The sequence below is a fragment of the Mus caroli genome, chromosome 14, assembly GCF_900094665.2.
Source record: "Mus caroli chromosome 14, CAROLI_EIJ_v1.1, whole genome shotgun sequence".
In the NCBI taxonomy this organism is placed as follows: Eukaryota; Metazoa; Chordata; class Mammalia; order Rodentia; family Muridae; genus Mus; species Mus caroli.
Genome location: NC_034583.1, coordinates 10,624,106 through 10,629,240, shown reverse-complemented (window position 1 = coordinate 10,629,240; position 5,135 = coordinate 10,624,106). Strand labels below are relative to the sequence as shown.

The following is a 5,135-nucleotide window of genomic DNA, read 5'->3' as shown; positions in this document are numbered from 1 at the left end:
GAGAGAGAGAGAGAGAGAGAGAGAGAGAGAGAGAGAGAGAGAGAGAGAGAGAAGGAAGGCTAGAGAGTAAGAGGTAAAAGCTTAAAGAGAGAGAGAGGTGGGAAGGGAAAGAGAGAGAAGCAGAGTTAGAAAGTAAGAAAGCTTAAAGAGTGAGGGGCCAAGCAGCCCCTCTTATAGTGGGCTTTGCTATCTTGCTGTTGCTAGATAACTGTGGGGAGGAGTCTAGCCAGAACGCAGATGCTTGAGACATTGTCTATGTGACTGCTAGCCACATGCCTCTCTTGTGGGGCTTTGGAGGCAGTAACTTTGACAGGAGCCAGGGGTCTAGGAGACCTGATCGAACTCCTTCCATCCCATGTAGGTGGAAATTACCACCCATCGGCTCCCACCGGGGTTCAAGACCTCAGCTCAAGTGGAGACCAGGCTGTCTGTGCATAGCCCATTGCCCCACAGCCTGAAAGCCTAGCTTAAGTCATAGCACCCTTCCTATCTATGCATAGGACACCCAGCCCACCTAAGCCTCATAGCTGTGCCCAAAACTAGGAAATGAACATGTAACCCAGTGAAAGGGCATGAGGTGCTCTGCAGCTCTGGGAAGGATGGCACCCTATGAGAGCAGGCACTATTACAGACTATGAGTTTAGGTGCACCACTCTATGAAGCCCCTAGAAGACACAGGGAGCTGAGGAAAGAAATCAAGTTCCACCAGCAAGAAGAAGGATTTCCACCCAGTTCTGTAGCAGGGCTGTCTCCCAGTGTGAGCACTTGCTTCCCTCAGAGGGCGAGCAGCAGGAACTGCTTAGGAAGCAGCAGCAGGCATGGAGGCTGGGAATGAAGTACCTGTGTGGTGTCTTCTGCAATTGTCTCATGGTGATTAGGAGACAGGGGCAGAGAAAAATATAGAAATTGATGATGATGATGATGAACAGTGACAGCAGTTAAAAATCACCACGTGTTTTTGGCAGCAATTAATTGTATTGAATGCATATTCAATCACCTACTCCCTGTGCAATGGCCACATCAGTGTCTTAAACATAAAGTCTGATTCTTCTCTCCCCTTCTCCAAACCCTTGTTAGCTCCTACTTGAGTCTGTGTAAGAGGCAAAGTGCCCCTCTCCCAGCCTGCAATGCTCTGTGTCTACCAAGGACTCACACTGCTTCCTGCTCAGGATCCCTCTGGCCTTGCCTTCTGCCCTGCTGTTCCTCCCCATCCATACTGTCAAGCCTCAGCAACCTTCTGCCTTCCCTGAGCAGAAGACTTTGTATTCACCATTCTCTAGCAGGAGATGTCTCTGCGTGTGACTTCTCTACTGGCAGTTTCTCATACCAAGCCTTCCTGTTCTCCCACCCCTCTTCCTTTCTCTCTCCCTAGCATCCTTTTAATAGTTTCACTCACTAAAGTTCAAAACTGGTCTCTCAGACACCAGATTAAGTTTGGGGAAGGCAGTCAGCTTCCTGTTCTGTTCAATACACCACACATGGTGGCACTATCTTTATCATGAATCAGTATATTTGACCTTCACAAGTGCCACAGCTACCACCTTGCTGGAGTAAATGCCAGGCATGAAAGGAAGCTGCTTTCACCAGGGTCACAGATGAGCAAGGGAAGACTGATACTCAGGCACTCCCCTGAGATGTGAACAGTTTGGGACCATTCTTATAAAATGGTAAAAGCAACAGCTAGAATCTGGAATCTATCAAGGGTGGATGCAACTCAGATGGGGATAATTGCTAGGAGCTGGTGGGAAAATTGAAGCTTCCCTTCTACTAGTTAGGGGAATTTTTAATTTTAAGGTCAAAGGATACCACTTCTTTGGTTGTGGCAAGGGATCTCTGAAGTGTTTGGGTGATGAGAAATAAATCAGAGTTTACCAAGCCATGTTTCCTTAAGGGTAAATATTTCAGGGACAAACTTAGATCTTTACTTAGTTGATTAAGCATTTCACCCAGTGAAGGCCAGCTGCAGGAGTTTCAGAGCCCAAGACAGTGTTGGAAATTACCATGACAATCGTGTCCCCAGGACTCCTAAAGGCCTCTGCAGCGAGCTCATTAACTTAATTCTTAATGTTTCCAACACCCTCTCATCCAAGAATAAATCAGGTATAATTCAATTCACACCAAATACAGGGTACCAGAGCTGACTGACTGCCTAAAGCCCAGGGGCACTTGGTAGATATTAAGCAATCTGCTTGAGTCTTCAGTGGGTCAAAGTGCTTGGTCCATAAGGTATTCATTTGTCCGATGTTCTGAAAAACCATACTGTGAAGTTCAAGGAAGAGAAAAATAAAATATTTTCTTTGAATAAAAGTTTTTCAAAGATCTTTTGAAAATAGTTTGAAAACAAGATAAATAGGAAACATCTTTTCGCAACTATATGAGGGAAAAGAATTTCTTAAGTCCCTCACACAATTTAAAGACAAGAAATAAAATAGTGGGCTGACATTTTAAGCTTATTAATGTCAAGTAACAAATTTTATAATTTCAGAATAACCATGTATGTTAATTTTAGTAGTTGCATAATCTAACCTTGTATGATAAGAACAGAGATGAGGAAATCTGGCAGCATTTTTTTTTTTTTTTGTCTTGAAGTGAGTGCAAAGGTCTTTAAGCAATTTTTAATTACTTTCATTTCTTAGGTAAGTCTGAACTGTATACATACAGGAGAAACAACAGAGCCTGGGAAATGAACAAGGTTCAGTCTGTATGCCCACAACTCCCTGAAGTATAAACCCTGAAATCTGACCCCAGTCCTTGCATTCTTCTTTGTGTCACAGTAACACAGTGCTCCAGTCAATCAACTTACAAAGAGAAAAGGTTCATTTGGCTCAGTGTCAGAGGCTCCAGAGAACGATCAGTTGGCCTTTTGATTTGGACCCTTTTTTGAGGGGGTGCATGAATGGTCCCCCAAATTCTCATAATCAGAGAAAAGAAGAGAAAGAGGAAGGAGCTAGGATCTCAGCCTCCTGGTATGAGCCAAAAATCTCCCATTAGGCACCACCTTCAAAAGCTTGCTTCAGTCACCTCTCACTTGTGAGTCACCTCTCAGGGACCAAATTTTTAATAGATGAGCCTTTGAGGGACATTTCAGAAGCAAACTGCAGGAAGCCTTACTGAACCTAAACTAATACTGGATTTCATTATAAATACCTGTTTCTTAATGCAAATGCTTATTTAATTATTAGTGGAAATGATGTATTAGCAGAGCAGTATTAACAAAGCATACAGCAGTAGAAACATGCCAGAAGGAACATGAGTAGCTTGGCAATGGCACTGAGGTGCTGCTCTCTGGGTGTACAGACATGTCAGCCTGGGATGCAGTCAGATATGACAGAGACACTATCTTCTAGCAAACTACCTACTGACAGAATGACAGTGTGATGGTGCTGACCTGAGAGAGGAAGACAGCAGGACAGGAAAGAAGGAAAACACATTTCCCAGATCTCCACTGTGTGCCAGGCACTGCTCAGATTAGTAATAACAGCGTGTGCAGTGGGGGTCTGGGAGCTGGGAAGAACCACCCACATGTGACTTTTGACCTTGACACTGTTCCATGAAGTCAATATGTATACTTTCCATTCACAGGCTAGGAAATGGACTTTGAAAGGTAAAGAATGTGAATAACAATTCAAACCCAAGGCTGAGCCCAGAGTCCTAAGTCTTTCTGCTTCAATATTTGTCTGAAAATAAGAAATGACACTTTAGGTTACTTGTGCCACTCTCTATGGGAAGGAAGGGACTCACGTCAGACAAGCACTTGAGGAAAGTATGTCCTCAGAACTCTCTTCTTGAGACATGCTTACACTCGAAAGAAGTGAATGCTCACACTTATTTGCACAAGCAAGTGTTTAGATGAATAAATAAATCCCTTCAGATGTAGCTTTGTTTTAGAGAATTAACAAGTAAGCAGATAACACCATTTATCACTGAAAAATGTATCACAATAACAAAAGCAGTGCTCAAAATATAGAAACATCGATACACATAAGCATTTAGATTTCTGTAGCAGAATATTAATTAAAAATATTACTCATGACTATGGTATTTCCAGATATGTACAGAATATGCCAAAAAAGCAAACTTCACTGCTCATGTAAACTGCTTCATCTAGAAACATACTCTTTTTTTGAATGTAGCATTTACTAGAAATGCCATTTTAGTGCATATAAATTATACAAAATTCTGGGTGTCACCACTGTGACCTTTTCCTGCATGCAGACAATATACTTTGACCATATCCTCCCTCACCACCCTCCTTACCTCCCACCTTATCTCCAGCCCTACTTTTCATGATAGCACCACTTCTGAAGGATTTCATAACATTTTGGAACATATTTCCAAGCCCACTGTTTACAAGCAGAATCCCTGGCTATACAAGAGTGCAGGTCCCTACCGTCTTTGGGAGCAGTTACTTGAAAGGGTGCATTAGTCCAGCAAAGTACATATGCACAAAGTCCACCCTCTACAAACTTGGAAGAGCTCAGCAGTGGGCAGGGCCAGATAGAAGGCAGTTTGGACACTCCCTCTGTTTGGAAGCTCACAGACTGTAGAAAGGAAATGATTAATGCCAACTCGATGTCACCAGACTTTACAAAACCAAACAAACTAGAACTTTCTGACAGACTAGAACTGCTTCACCTACCTTAATGACATGGCTTCTTTGTAAGGGCCCTGTACAATTCAGTCGGGAAACTTGGGCTGTAGATAAGATTCTTGATAAAGAGCAAGTCTGTTAACAGCTCACTGCTGTAACTGTGTGGTTACTTTGGGAAGCACAAATACAACAGCTGTAAACAAGAACGTCAATCACCCTTAGGACAGAATCAGCTAGAAAAGTCAACTTGCTCTTCTTCAAAACTCTAATTTTATTAAGAGTTTGAGCTTCAAACATTCACAGATCACCTGGTGTTCGTGTTTGTAAAAGTCTCATCAAATGATATATTTTATATTTCTCTTAAGTTTTACTTCTCAAAACAAATGAGAAATACTCTTATTTTTTTTCTTCTCATCTCTAGTTTTATTCTATTTTCAAAGTAATATAAGCCGGGCGTGGTGGCGCACGCCTTTAATCCCAGCACTCGGGAGGCAGAGGCAGGCGGATTTCTGAGTTCGAGGCCAGCCTGGTCTACAAAGTGAGT

The 5,135-nt window shown here is 42.6% G+C and overlaps 1 protein-coding gene across 11 annotated transcripts in view; it reads right to left on the bottom strand.

The window, feature by feature from the left end:
• The window catches only part of Thrb (thyroid hormone receptor beta), a 388,991-nt gene that overhangs the window by 253,389 nt on the left and 130,467 nt on the right, over positions 1-5,135 (bottom strand). The window contains exon 1 of one of the 11 annotated variants that reach the window (XM_021181160.2): positions 4,391-4,925. The exons of the other annotated variants lie outside the window; for them this stretch is intronic. The gene's annotated coding sequence lies outside the window, so the exon portion shown is untranslated. Of the gene's footprint in view, positions 1-4,390; positions 4,926-5,135 lie in introns of those variants that run through there. 11 annotated transcript variants of the gene reach the window in all.